This window comes from Paramisgurnus dabryanus, chromosome 7 (assembly GCF_030506205.2).
Source record: "Paramisgurnus dabryanus chromosome 7, PD_genome_1.1, whole genome shotgun sequence".
In the NCBI taxonomy this organism is placed as follows: domain Eukaryota; kingdom Metazoa; phylum Chordata; class Actinopteri; order Cypriniformes; family Cobitidae; genus Paramisgurnus; species Paramisgurnus dabryanus.
In genome coordinates this window covers 42949452-42964515 of record NC_133343.1, presented here as the reverse complement: position 1 = coordinate 42964515, position 15064 = coordinate 42949452, and the positions used below count along the sequence as shown (strand labels likewise).

The following is a 15064-nucleotide window of genomic DNA, read 5'->3' as shown; positions in this document are numbered from 1 at the left end:
AGAGAGAGAGAGAGAGAGAGAGAAACCAATTATTATATTAAACTAATATTTTATATTTTAATATCTATATATCTATATCTTGAAACCAATTATTATATTAAACTAATATTTTATATTTTAATATCTATATATTGAAACTAATTATTATATTAAACTAATATTTTATATTTTAATATCTATATATTGAAACTAATTATTATATTAAACTAATATTTTATATTTTAATATCTATATATCTATATATTGAAACTAATTATTATATTAAACTAATATTTTATATTTTAATATCTATATATCTATATCTATATATTGAAACCAATTATTATATTAAACTAATATTTTATATTTTAATATCTATATATCTATATATTGAAACTAATTATTATATTAAACTAATATTTTATATTTTAATATCTATATATCTATATATTGAAACCAATTATTATGTTAAACTAATATTTTATATTTTAATATCTATATATCTATACATAGAAACCAATTATTTAATATGATAAAACTAAATATTAAGTAAATGAAATTAATTAATGCAATGAGCGTTGTAGTGAAGCAGCTCCCGACATCTAGCCGCTGGATCTGACATTGCATACAGGCTGGACACCCTGAGGTAGAGGAGGTAAAACAGAGAGGCTCATATTAGTGTATTTATTTCAATTGTTTTGATTCTGCAAAACTGACAGAGCATTAAGTTCAGGTCAGATACGTGTCTTGCAAGAAACATTTAGCCACTCTTTCTTCTGAGAACCATTATACACTTTAACACTGTCTTGGTTTTCACATCAAAGCACATGCCCTTTAAACAAAACATTGTATGATAAAATGCACTGAAACACTAGACTTTACCAGTAGTATTGACACTTACCTCTACTGCTTCAATGTGGTTCTTAATTTGCTTCTTTAGTCTTCAGTATTGTCCTACATGCCAAATGGGTTTGGTCACATTATCTAGCCATGAAACCAATAAATTAATAATGGGGTCACAAAATACACATATACTAACAAACAAACAAAACAAATAAATAAATGTTACAACTTACTAAAAGAAATCCAGCTTTCCAATGTATCCTGCTTGTCATTATCGGTGTTGTAGCACACTTGATCTTCTCAGACATTCTGACCTGGCGGTTCCTAAAAAACATCAGAATCAGAATTAAAATAAAATATTCCTCCAAAAGTAGTTATGATGTGCAGTAGTACAGTGACTGAAGCAAGTTCTTAAAACACTTAGCTTTAGATGGTATATTGCACACTCATATCCATTGTTGGGCATGACTGCTATCGTCTCAAAATTCTTCATGCAACTTTACAGAAGAGCACATTTTAATAATAACAGAACAGCGGGGGACTGAAAATAAAAAATCTAGTACACATTGTCACAAATTGAACACAAAGCAAATACATCACAACAGTGTCTTACTACTTCTAACTTTACCTTACTGTAATTTATGACTTACTGCCGCTGTTACTCTCACTGTCTGTGTCCTCCCTGGAGTTGCCACACTAATCCTCACTGCATCCTGTATGCTGCTGCCGTCGCCTTTACTTCCTAGTGTCCTCCCTCGAGCTGCCACATTACTCCTTCGTCCTTCAGCCACTCTTTCTTCTGAAAACCATGATACACTTTAACAATTGATTTTCACATCAAAGCACATGCCTTTGAACAACACATTGTATGAAAAATGCACTGAAACACTAGACTTTACCAGTAGTATTGACACTTACCTGAGACTGCTCCTTCCTTTGCTTCTTTAGTCTTCAGTATTGTCCTCAATGCCAAATGGGTTTGGTCACATTATCTAGCCATGAAATCAACAATTGAATAATGGGGTCACTAAATACACATATACTAACAAACAAACAAAACAAATAAATAAAAGTTACAACTTACTAAAAGAAATCCAGCTTTCCAATGTATCCTGCTTGTCATCATGGGTGTTGTAGCACACTTGATCTTCTCAGACATTCTGACCTGGCAGTTCCTGAAAAACATCAGAATCAGAATTAGAATAAAACATTCCTCCAAAAGTAGTTACAATGTGCAGTAGTACAGTGACTGAAGAAAGTTCTTAAAACACTTAGCTTTAGATGGTATATTGCACACTCATATCCATTGTTGGACAGGGCTGCTATCGTCTCAAAATTCTTCCTGCAACTTTACAAAAGAGCACATTTTAATAATAACAGAACAGCGGGGGACTGCAAATAAAAATCTATGACACATTTTCACAAATTGAACACAAAGCAAATACATCACAACAGTGTCTTATTACTTCTAACTTTACCTTACTATCATTTATGACTTACTGCCGCTGTTGCTCTCACTGTCTGTGTCCTCCCTGGAGTTGCCACACTAATCCTCACTGCATCCTGTATGCTGCTGCCGCCGCCTTTACTTCCTAGTGTCCTCCCTCGAGCTGCCACATTACTCCTTCATCCTTCCTGCTGCTGTACCTGCTTTGTAGCTCACTGCCATAACACTGTTAAATGACCATAGATGCCAAAATCTCATTGCAACATGACCATACACACCAACCCGTTGGCTAAGGCTGTCAGTGAGCCCCCACTGTCGTCGTTAATGCAGGTTCAGTGGCCCCTGGTTTTGTATGCCATGACAACACAACGCAAGACAACAAAACAACACGACCATACGCAACAACCCGTTGGCTAAGGCTGTCAATGAGCCCCCACTGTCGTCGTTAATGCAGGTTCAGTGGCCCCCGGTTTTGTATGGCATGACAACACAACGCAAGACAACAAAACAACACGACCATACGCACCAACCCGTTGGCTAAGGCTGTCAATGAGCCCCCACTGTCGTCGTTAATGCAGGTTCAGTGGCCCCCGGTTTCGTATGGCATAACAACACAACCATTAGTGCACGAACATTCAAGTCAACCCATTGGCTAAGGCTGTCAGAGCCCTATTGCCACTGTTAATGCTTACTGCCCATCGTTCCATTTGTCGAAACACCATAACCACCTACCCATTGGCTAAGGCCATCAAAGTCCCACTGGTATAACCATACACGCCAAACCGTTGGCTGAGGCCATCCAAGACCCGAAGCATGCTTCTTACCTTCCGCAGCCATGATAGCACCAAAAATCCAACCAGCGCTGCGTCTCCAGCTCCTCCGATTACACCTCCAGCACGACACAGCCTAAAGAAAGTTGATGCATGCTAACCGACATTTGCTGGTACCTTCTCCATCCATAATAGCACCAGAAACCCAACCAGCGCTGCGTCTCCAGCTCCTCCGATTGCACGTCCAGCACCACATAGCTTGAAGAAAGTTAATGCGTAGTCGGTGCCCACGATTCCGTATGGCAAAAAACACAACATTATCCGCCAACCACAGAATGTCATTTTTGCAAAATACAGTACACAGGATTATGGTAACTGTAATAACTCTGTAACACACCTGACTGGAGACACAAGTCTGGATGTGAGATGTAAATGTGATCCAGTAGTGTGTGTTTTTCAGTTGTAGCTGATGTGATTAGCTGTGTATATTCCTTTGATTGAAACATCTCCAGTATAGCCTTTCTTTCAGCACATAAAAGGTCCTCATTAAAGTCTCCACAGATGATTACAGGATGTTTATCCATCATGTCCAGATAATCAAGTAGGCCCCTTAAATTTGGCAAGAATGTTTCAAGACTGTAGTGTGGTGGCCTGTACACTGCAGCAATTGTTGCACACATTGGGGTGTCAATTTTGATGACAACAAACTCCAGGTCTGTGACACTTTGGATGTACTGTCTGGACTGAGCTTGAATATCTTCTTTGCAAAATATTGCAACTCCACCACCATCTTTCTTTGCCATTTCTGCATTGGTTGAGTAGGAGGCATGCCTATTCCGTGCAAACATCTTGTATCCTTCCAACTGGAGATGTTGTGGAATACATGAGCCAGACAAGTGACTTTCCGTTATGCAAAGAATATCTGATAATAGTAGCTCATGATGGCATCTGACATCCTCGATGTGAGATGACAGTCCTTCCGTGTTATGGTGAACTATTTTAAGTGTTTGGTCTTGGTTGATTTCCCTTATGTGTTGCAAAAGCGGCATGATTCCTTCAACTGTCGCTTTTCTCATATTTTCCAACGATGCTGTGATTTCAGGATCAGCATAAATCTTCTTTTCAACGAAGTCTGTAATGTGTAATCCAGAAAGCGATGTCGTTCGGCTGAGGGCAACGTAGGCCATTCCCGGTTCAAAAATCTTTTTCAGTGACACTACAGCAGACTGCATTGTCATACCTTGAACTTTGTGAGCTGTGCAGGCATAAGCGAGCTTGATGGGGAATTGACGACGAACTGTTCCTTTCCTCAGACTTTCTTCAGATCTCTCAATATATACAGAGTTGTCGTCTTCACCTTGCACTCTTCTGCGGTGTTTCAGACCTGCATTTGGATTGTCGAGCTGAAGTCCTAGCATGTGTACAGTGGCGATTCCATCTCTAGTTTTAGTGACAATGTTAACAATCTGACCAAAACATCCATTTACAATTCCATCTTCAACATCCAGATTCCTTGTCACCATTATACGAGCTCCCACTGCAACTTGTATAGAATCCAGCAAGTCATCCTTCTTTCCAGTGACAGGTTTCTTTTGTCTTTTCATCACTCCTGTTCTTGGGTCTTTCCTGTAGTCTTCGGCATCAATGGTTATGATGTCAGTGTGAATAGCCTGTATTGTTTTGGTATTGTGCATGTGAACTTCCTTGTTGGTTGCAAATATGTGCAAAGCATCATGCGGGCACTCTTCTGTGTTCTTTACAGCTTGGAGTAACAGAACTCTATCTTCTTCTCTCAGAGCATCAGTCTTCTGCTTAACTCGCAGTCGGTTTAGAAGCTCAGCAAAAGCAAGGTCCTCCTTCTGACGCATGATCTCTGTAAGGGTAATTATTTGAAAACTGTTCTTCCAGAAGTCCAGAACATCATCTTCATACACACAGAGCGGTTTGGCTTTACCGAGAGGTGGTAGTTGGTAAAAGTCTCCTACAGCGAGAACAGAGATTCCTCCAAAAGCTTTCTTGCTGCCTCTGATCTGTTGAAGTCTCCAGTTTACATAGGCGAAAAGATCCTTCGAAATCATGGATACTTCATCGATGATGAGAATTTCCACGCTGCATAATTCTGCTCGTACTTCATCTAGAGCATTCCCAAGTCCTTGATAAGGTGGCTTTAAGTTCCTTGGCAGTTTTAAAATGGAATGCAGTGTTTTACCAGATATATTGAATGCCGCCGTTCCTGTAAATGCACTCAAAATCACCGTAGGCATAGAGAGATCCCCTTCCTCCTGAAGTCGAGGTAGTTGTCTTAGAATCTTTGTTGCTTCCGTATATATGCACTTAATGACGTGTGATTTTCCACAACCAGCACCACCTGACACGAAGTAAAAAAACTGTTCCGGATTATGACCCCAGACACGCTTCTGACACCACTGACGGACAATGTAGAATATTGCTGCCTGTGTCTCATTTAGACTTTGAAACATCTTCCTGACAAATTCAACACTTATCTGTGGTGCCTTTATCTGAGGAACGACTCCATCTCCATCTTCAAGAAGAATCTGGTATTCCGGCACATCATCTTGCTCATCCTCTTCATCATGATTGACATCTTCTCGTTCTGCAATGCACTCCAAATTATCCACTTCAGCTTCAGGGGCAAAAGCTGTCCAAGCATTTTCAGATGGGCCTTGCTGCTGCAACTGTTCAATTGCTTTGTCCACTTCTTCACTGTGTTTTTCAAATTTCTCCTGGTGGGCTTTCACTATTGCGCATACAGGCATTCGGAGACCAGGGTGGGAAGGAAGTTCTACAAATGCACTCTTGTAAAACTGCTCATAAGTTGGAAATGTTGGAGGTTTCAGCTGTGCATTGAAACGATGTGGCACATAAAGTTTCACTAATCTTCCATAAAACTTTTCCGGTTGTTTTTCCTCTGAAAACCGTGCGTATCGAATAACGGCAGCCTTACCGACAGTTCTTTGCTGAATAATTCCCATATCGTTGAGCAGTCGTTGCACATTTTTTCCTTTAGTTTGCCGACCGTACACAATGCGGTAATTTGAAGCAAAGTCTGCCAGACACATATTTTCAAACTCCGGTGTTTGAGGCCTTGCTCTGTATTTATCCATTATTCCTGACATCCAGACATCCTCTGAATCTGGATTTTTGTTCATTAGGACACTAAGGGGCAGACTCATCTTCAGAGCATCATCGTCGGTTGGTACGAACACAACACTTCGCGAACACTTCTTCATTGGTAGGCTGCATGTTCGTGCAACAGACTCCTGCGAGCTCACTTGTCTGTGTTTCGAATAGGCTTGCATAATGTGCTTCATTTCATCCTCTTCGTTCACATCTGTTTCACGCACTGCTTTGATCACGTTTTTCAGCATCTCATTCATTTCATGCTCTGGTTTGGAAATATAGGACAGCATATACATAATGCAGCTGTAAGGGTCAAGTATGTACTGAATGTCCATGTTAGCATTCCATGCCCTTAACAAATCCGGATTGTATCCATTAACCCAAACCTCCTTTGGATCACGTTTGATCAAAATGACACTAGATGTGGACAACTCCCTGGTGTACTTCATGTAATCCTCCATTGACAAATTACATTTTGTCAGTAGCTCAGACAAGTTTTCAAAGGTGACTTGGGGATCATTCAGCAAATCCCACAATGGTTTAAGTTTCATCCTAGCATCACTCATTGCTTTTTGAACAGCATCTGATCGTGACTTTCTTCTGTCTTGGTGGTTATCCTCTTCGTTTTCCTCTTCTTCAGGTCTTTGGGGTCGCGGGCGAGTTATTGTGGTGTCAGACATTGGTAGTTTAGGGAACCCAAACCTACACAACACATTTCCTTTCTTGCATGACTTGGAGTGTTTCCTGCTGTGAAGTTGAACCTCTGTGACAATCTGATGAAGTTCAGGATCAGCCATGGAATCAGGGAGCCTGCATGTTATGTAGCGGTCAATAAAGCCACAAACAACTTCATCAGAATCGCTTTCGAACTCAGGTGCATCTTCTACCCATGCAAGCATATGTATATGTGGGCTACCTCTTGCTTGAAACTCAACTCTGTAAAAGAAATCCTTGACCTTTCCAATGGGTTGGGCAGGTGACAAAAGCAGGTGAGTCATTAGTGCATCCACTCGTTTCTCAAACATCCGCATGACAGTAACAGGGTTACTTCGAAGGATTTCACATTTTGTCATCCAGTCAAGCTCTGAAAAATCAACCTCTTCACCTTGCTGAGCCTTGATTGCAGTTATCACTTCAGGCCATCGCATTTCGGCTGCACTGAATGTGCAAAAAAAAGTAGGGGTTCCTAATTGCCTGATCATGGCTTGTAGATCTCTCAATGTTTTCTCCCAATAAGATGGCGAGCCTCTCAGGGGTTGCATGAATCGCGTGGCATCTTTGTTGCGCACCAGTCTTTCAACTTCACGGTTATCTTGAAGCAACCTATTGGAAATTCTTCGGCCATCTTTTGTGATGGGTTTGCCTTTCCGCAACTGGACAGTCATGCTGTTTCTGGCCAGATGTGTTTCTGTTGCAAACTGTGCAAAGAAAAGGTAACTCTGGTCTCTTGCAAAACGTGTGTCCACACAGAACAATCTCGCATTGAAATACATACTTGGTGACAATGCTATTTCTCTTGCCTCATCAATTGTGTTTTCTCCAGTAGGGAACTGAACGGGAAATGCCATGGATTCCAGCTTTGGGATTTTGAAAAATCCAACAGGTTTTTTTCCTTGAGCAGGTGCAATGCTGAATATTCCCTCGCCATATGATAAGATCTCCTGGCCGATGTCTGGTGGCTGCATACATGTGTCCAAGGTGAGGCCAGGTCTAAGTTCATCCTGTTCCTCTTCACTCACATGTTGCTCATTCTCCTCAGCAACACTGACGTCTTGTTGCTGTTCTGTGTCAATTTCCTCATCAAGGTGACTTTCAAGTATTGAATTTTCACTTATGAAGATTTCCTTGTATTCGGAATGTGTCTGTTTTAGCTTTAATAAAGCTGCTAGGACGTTGTGCATATTCACAGTGTGAAAGTGCTGGTATCCTTTAAACTTGATGTGTCTTTTAAGCTTCACCTGTAGGAGTTGCGACTCACTCCTATGTCTTGGTAGACAATTTACCGTCTTTTCCACCTCAGACGGCACACACACAACCGCCCCATGCACTGCTCTTTGTTGTCCTTTAGGCAGTGCAACAATTTTTGCAAACGGTACAATTTTGGCAATGAGTTGACGTTCAAGCACGTTTAATACCATTAATTCTGCAGGGATGTGTGCCAATTCAAGTTTGTTTGCCACAGCAATTGAAGACATGCTTCCTCTCTTCAGATGGCTATCACAAGTATGGCAAATCCATTCCTTTCTTCTTTGTTCTGCAACCACACAAGAATCTCTGCAGCTACTGTCACAAATGTGAACATATTGCCCGGTTAAGCAAGATGCCACAATGAGTGGATTTTTAATGTAACTCCTTCTGTTACAGACTCTAACTTGATTTGGAAACATTGCTCTGTGACAGACTGTGCAGACATGTGTGGGGCCTTGCTGAATGTTACATTTGAATGCACATATGGCGTTTTGCATTACTTTGCTGACCAAATGCTGAGGTGTTTCCTGTCTGGAACTGTTGTAAAGTTTATATTTCCTTTTGATTCGGAGTGCACATTGCAATTTATGATAAACATGGTATGCAACATCACTGACACATTTCTGTCTTTTGTACAAGGTACAGTGTAAAATGTGACGAGCTCTAAACTGTGGGTCATCTGCATATCTCTTGACCATGTACTCCTTCATCTTCTTCTGAAAGACAGTATCTTTGTTGTACCTCCTCACCATGTACTCTTTCATCTTCTCTTTCATCTTCCTCTGAAAAACAGTATCCACGTTGTACCTCCTCACCATGTACTCTTTCATCTTCCTCTGAAAAACAGTATCTGTGCTGTATCTCCTCACTATGTACTCTTTCTTCTTTGTCTGAGCAACAGCACATGTGTTATACCTTCTTGTCATATAGTGTTGAATTTTCTTTCTGAATTGAGTATCTTCATTATATCGCTCCTTCATACGCTTCTTCATAGCCTCTTTTCGCTTCAGTCGATATTTTAAACAGGTAACATATCGCTCTTTTTCATATTCCCTTTTTTTTAATTTTCGGACTTTTTGAGGTACAGTTTTGTCCTTGAGTTGTATTTGTTGTTTTTTGTGGGCAGTTATTTTCCTCTTTACTTTTCGTCTTCGCTGCTTATTTGTTTTCATCACATGCTGGGTTTCTTCTCTTTTAAAAACAAAAATTTCTGGGGTTTGGGCTTCAACAATGTTTCCTGATTTTTGAGAAGGCAAATTCATTTGTGAGACTGGTATACAAGCTGATGGTGCTGACTGTTTGCCAGATTGCTGCTCCATTTCAAATGATACAGGCAAAAATTCATAGCTGGCCTTATCAGGGTGATCCTGGAAGATCATGAGTATTCTGTCTATCATTTCACTTAGGTGGGTAAAAGTTAACATGACAGCAGTTCCAGCACCAGTAGGATGTCGCAAACCTTTAGCAGTCCTTGAGTGTGAATCAAAGAATCCATATCTTCCAGATCTGTCTCTGAACAGAGCGATGCATTCCAAAGAAACGATAAGCAACGCATGAGGAACAGTGGTTGAAAGACACTGCAGTCTTTCAGTAAGAGGAACAAACCATTCTTCTGTGCCAGGGTTCCCTCTGGCTCTGAGGAATCCCATCTTGAGTTCGGACTTCTGCACACGGTATGTTTGGGTAAATGTTGAAACGTTTAGTGGTACCTCTTCAATAGCCAGACGGTTTTCAAGAAATCTTTGTTCATCCATAAGATTCATTTTAACACCAACATACAAAGCATCCCCCTCCTCTAAAACTCTATCAAGATCAGACATCCCAAACTGAACCCCTTCACTGTGGTTGGCCAAGAATACTAATGCTACGCATGTGCACTGATGATTCCTTGAGAAAACATCATACCTTATATCACCCTGGCAATGGGAAGCCTGCACAGACAAAACTCTGGGTGCACTATCACAGTCTTTTACGTGTGCTCTGTCAGATACCTGAGCTACAGCAGTAGGGATGCTTGCCTGTTCAACCTGTAAATAATCATTAATGAAATCCTTAAAAAGCCTTCATATAGTCAAATCCTTTTCAACTGTGAATTACTCATAAATCTTATAATAGTTAAATAATTTCGGTTCCACCAAATATAAATTATAGGAAATTAATTGACGACGGGCCATTGAATTATAAGAAAATAATGCACACCAAGGTGGTAATGCGGCACGACGCGAAGGTGTGCATTATTTTCAAATAATTCAAAGGACCGGAGTCAATTATTCCTCTTATACCATGGTTACCACAAACATTGCTCTGGTGCCTATTTTTAAGACATTTGAAAAGTTAGGTGTGCGGTTTACAGAAAAATAATCAACACCCATAGAACATTTCTCAGCCAATCAGAATGCAGCATTCAACAGACCCGTGGTATAATTTAAGATAATGCACACTTTTTTGTCTTTAGAAAGATCTTTTTCAAACCCATTTTGTACGAGACATACAACTTGCTTAATAATGTAAAACGTAGGTTTCCCTTTAATTAAGGTCTCCCTGCAAACTACTGAATAAACCTACTGAATAGAGATTGATACCAGTTAGCTAAAAGATATGGGAAATAAAACAAAAAGCAAGTTGTGGAAAAAACCTAAATGTTCTTTTACTAAAATCTTACTGATATGTGGCATGCATAATAATTTAGAACACAGATGTATATATTATGTTTTTCACATCAAAGCATAGTCCAGTAAGTGTGGAGTCTCATTTAAAGCCTCTGGTAATTATTCCTAGGGATGTGCAATTAATCATTTTTCAATATAATTTTCGATTTATGCACATGATAACAAGATAATCGAGGTAATTTGATTAGTGTGACGCATTCAGTTTCTGTCATTTCATCTTGTGTTATAAATCCAGCACATCATGAGCAGCTGTGCCTTTCTCTGTCTCTCGCATCTGTCCGAAGTCCGAACACAAAGCAGTAATCCTTACGTATTAGTTCAATTTTATGCGTTTCAAGCGAGCTGAGGCAAACTATCCCTCTTGTTTAAAGAGTAACTAAACCCTAATCCAACTTTTTTTAGTTACTGATCTGTAAGAATGATGGTTTATTAGTGCTGTTCATCGTGGTTGCTGAATAAGTGGAGGGACATGCTAGGCTCCAATATTTTCAAGCCAACGTAATGGGTATTGTCGTGGATGAAGTTCACCTAACGCACAAATGGTAAGAGATAGTCTTACTCTATGACTTAGTAAATACTTCATGTTGTGATATAAACGAAATGTTGTAAACATAATAGGTGTTGATGTACATTCGCTAACTCAATATAATCACAATGTTAGTGTCATTGTAGCGAAATAACTAGCAGTTCGGTCAGGCTGCAAAGACGTAATTTCAACATACCTCACACACATCGTTGCTCTGATTGGTCGTAGGTCTATCCAATTGAGTGCAGAGGCATTTTTCGGTTGAGACACGCCTCATAATTATAGCTCAATGGAGCGGTATCAGACTCAAATTCTGACTAGAATTGAGTATGACAACGTCAGGCTAGCAAAACACGCCTCGTGTTTAAAATATGAATCGTGTTCCACTGGACCAATGTGTTTAAAAGGGACTTCATAAAGCAGTAGTTCACCCAAAAATGGTTACCATTGACTTGACCATAGTATTTTTTTTCCTACTTTAAAAAGTCAATGGACCCTATTATAAGGGTGGACTACTCCTTTAAGGTGCCACAGCTTGACACGTGTAGCCTTCTGCAGCCACACTAAAGAAATGCATGAATTCCCAAAAACGATTGCGTGTGCATATTTTTACAGTCATTAAGTAATAGTGTTAAATAATCGAGGTTACTATTTTAAAAAAAATAACCGTGATTATGATTTTTCCCATAATCGAGCAGCCCTAGTAATTCCTAAATGTCATTTTACAGCGAGAAAGCAAGGAGACAGCACGAGTGACGAAGGAAGAGAGAGAGACTGCAGCACTACTCAACCACGCACATTACTTTTGATGTAAAGTGTTTACACTTGCTTTTGCAGTAATGGAACAATTTGAACAAGTCGGCCTATCAATATTTCTATATTAAATTGTTTCTCAGTAGTTATGCATAGTTTGTTCTAGTTTTATATTAGAAAGAATGAACCAAAACAAAACTGAACAATGCATTTTTTACTGTATTAATTTTCTTTTCTATTGAATAATTTTATTAATTCTTGTAAATTTATTTTGCTATCACACATATTTATGCTTTATTTGTTTATAATAAATGAATCCGCTATTTCAGGTAAACTTGGCATATTGCCATACATTTTATTCAGCCAAAGCAGCATGTTATTATCCCACACAAAGAGATAAATAGTACCTTGTTATTCCTGGAAAGTTTGGTCTGTTCATTTTCCAGGTCCACCTTTCTCCGACGCTTCTTCTGAGCCTGAGATCTCTTTCCTTTCCGTGGCATCCTTTAAAATATCAGGATATAAGAAAAATAATCCTTTCAAATATATCACTAATTTGACTTAAGTAACTTGAATTAAAAGGTAAAGCTTTACTCTTAAGTCTAAAAGTAAGCCATCGTGTCTTCCTTATCATTAAAATGAATTCAGCTAAAAGACATAGAGAAATATAATTGCTTATTAGTAAATTCATTTCAACAGGACACTCCAATATGCACATACTTCCCCCGACGTATGTTCCCTGTTGAGCCTGCAAAGATAAAACCTGTAGAGTAGCCTAAAGAAGAGAAAACAGTTTAACAACAATGCAAGAGAGTATGTATAAATTTAAATGGTAAAATGCAATTGTAAAATACAATAAAACAATTTTTTTTTAAGAACAATAAAGTAAAGTAAAAATGTAATGCCTTCTATAGCAAGTAAAACAAAAAGCACAAAAAAGTCTATAAGATATCTATAAACTAATCTATATCTAATCTAACTAAAACTAACTAAACTAAAAACTCCTTTATTAAAACAGAAAAAGTGCAAAAAAAGTAGCAGCCCTAATGTAAGTATATATATGAACTGCTCGCTGTAGAAAAAGCCAAACACAAGGAACCTGAAAAAGAAACAGACATAATAAGCCATAGGAACTACAATCATGGTGGTGATCTCATACAATTTTATAATACTGCTTAAAAATCCACCAACACTGACCAAGGTAAAAGGTGCAGCGATTGTAGTCAAATCAGTGGTGCTGAAAAACAAACAATGATAACATTATGACAACAAGAAAACTCAAGTCAACTATGCATAACATGCATGTAAAACATCAATTATATATTTCATTTCTTTGTAAAAAAAAATGTATTGTTTGGAATTTCTCTAAGAATAACCAGTCATATATATACAAAGCAAGTTATGCCAAATAAACATTTCTTGGACTGGGTGGACAAGCCATTAATCCAGCTCTACAGCAAGAAACCTGGGAGAAGATTCAGCATGCCCTTATATAATACAAGTTGTTTGAAGAATGTTTGATGAATGTGATATTTATTATTGTAGTATAAACACGGTAGTGTCTATTATCCTGATCCCAGTCATTACCATAACAATGGTCAGGGCTTAACGCAGGGTTTTCACTTGCCCTGCTAAAATTTTTACTGGCCCCACCAAAAACGCCTCTTGCTCTACTAGCTGATGTGACACGGAACACATGCAAGTGTCCACAACAACCAATAAGGTAGGAAAAACCTCATGACATTGCTGAGAAATGTTTGTGATGCTTAAATTGTGTCTAGATGGTAAAATTGCATAAAATAAATACAGACAAATGTGCACAGGCAGAAAATATATTTTAGTGACTGTGGGCAAAGCACTTGCCCGATCAGGCCAGTGACAATACTGTTTACTGGCCCAAGCGTCTCTCAAGGTGACCCCGTGCAGTCCTCTATGTTGAGTACTGAAAGTGTTCTGAACAAGCAAAATCTGAAGCCATCACAAATTAATTTATTACCTCCAAATTCAGGAATGATAGGTCATGAATCAATATTCTAAAACAGAGAAAACAAAGTCACACATAAAACTCAAATACAATCATACAGAGTAGGAAAAAATATATACAGAAAGCAAGCAAAGGTCCGGTTATAGACATATAGAGGACCTAAGCAAAATTTATTTTCGTGGCCCCTTACCCCCTTTAATTTTCAGAATTAAAAGTGTTTTTCTTACATTATAAGAAATTATTTAAACATGATTTACTATCATCATCATTAGTAGTAGTATTGCAGTCATTTATTTACAAACCCACACACTTTTTGGGATAATAAAAAGTTTGTATTATATACAGTAAAAGAATAAAGAACATTTTACACTGCAAACAAAATACTATAGATGAACATGATGGGACAGTTTCCCAGACAGGTTTAGACATTACTGCTGTGCATCCTATAATATGTGTCACGGCAAGCTGTTTTCAGTTCACACAATTCAAACTACAGATGTTAACAATCCTCGATTAATTGTCGATAAGAATTAAATAGATAAAACTTAACAATTGTCGAAAAAGCAAACGTGTGTGTGCGGCGCCTGCGCAAAGCACATACACTACAGCCAGTGAAAAAAATTAAACAAGCCCACGAAAGTTAAACTAGCCATGATCACAATGATGCTCGATGCCAAACACACACCTGGGCCTTTTAACATCATGCGAAACGAGGCTGGCTGCTAACACAACAAAATGGCATCCGCAGTGGATCTAACAGGGTCCGATACAAAAACGCAAATACGCAGACGCATATATCAAAACAAAAACATAACCTGGTAGGAAAAATGCATAACAGTTTATAAATGTAAAATAAAAAATGGCCCCAAGCCTATTTGAGTTTGGGACCCCTGCATTACAGCATTTATCACTGACTGACATTCAGGGTGTACCTATAATATTAAACTGAGCCTGAAAGTCTGGTTTACTGGAAAGTTTTATCAC

At 38.7% G+C, this 15064-nt stretch overlaps 1 long non-coding RNA gene across 1 annotated transcript; it reads right to left on the bottom strand.

Moving 5' to 3' along the window:
- Positions 1 to 317: 317 nt before the first annotated feature.
- On the bottom strand, positions 318 to 3328 carry LOC135751909 (uncharacterized). Its single transcript, XR_010533062.2, has 7 exons — positions 2323 to 3328; positions 1907 to 2170; positions 1741 to 1814; positions 1473 to 1621; positions 1056 to 1146; positions 881 to 963; positions 318 to 620 (listed from the first exon to the last, which is right to left on the bottom strand). It is a non-coding gene; the product is annotated as an uncharacterized lncRNA (long non-coding RNA).
- Between the last annotated feature and the right edge of the window lie 11736 nt (positions 3329 to 15064).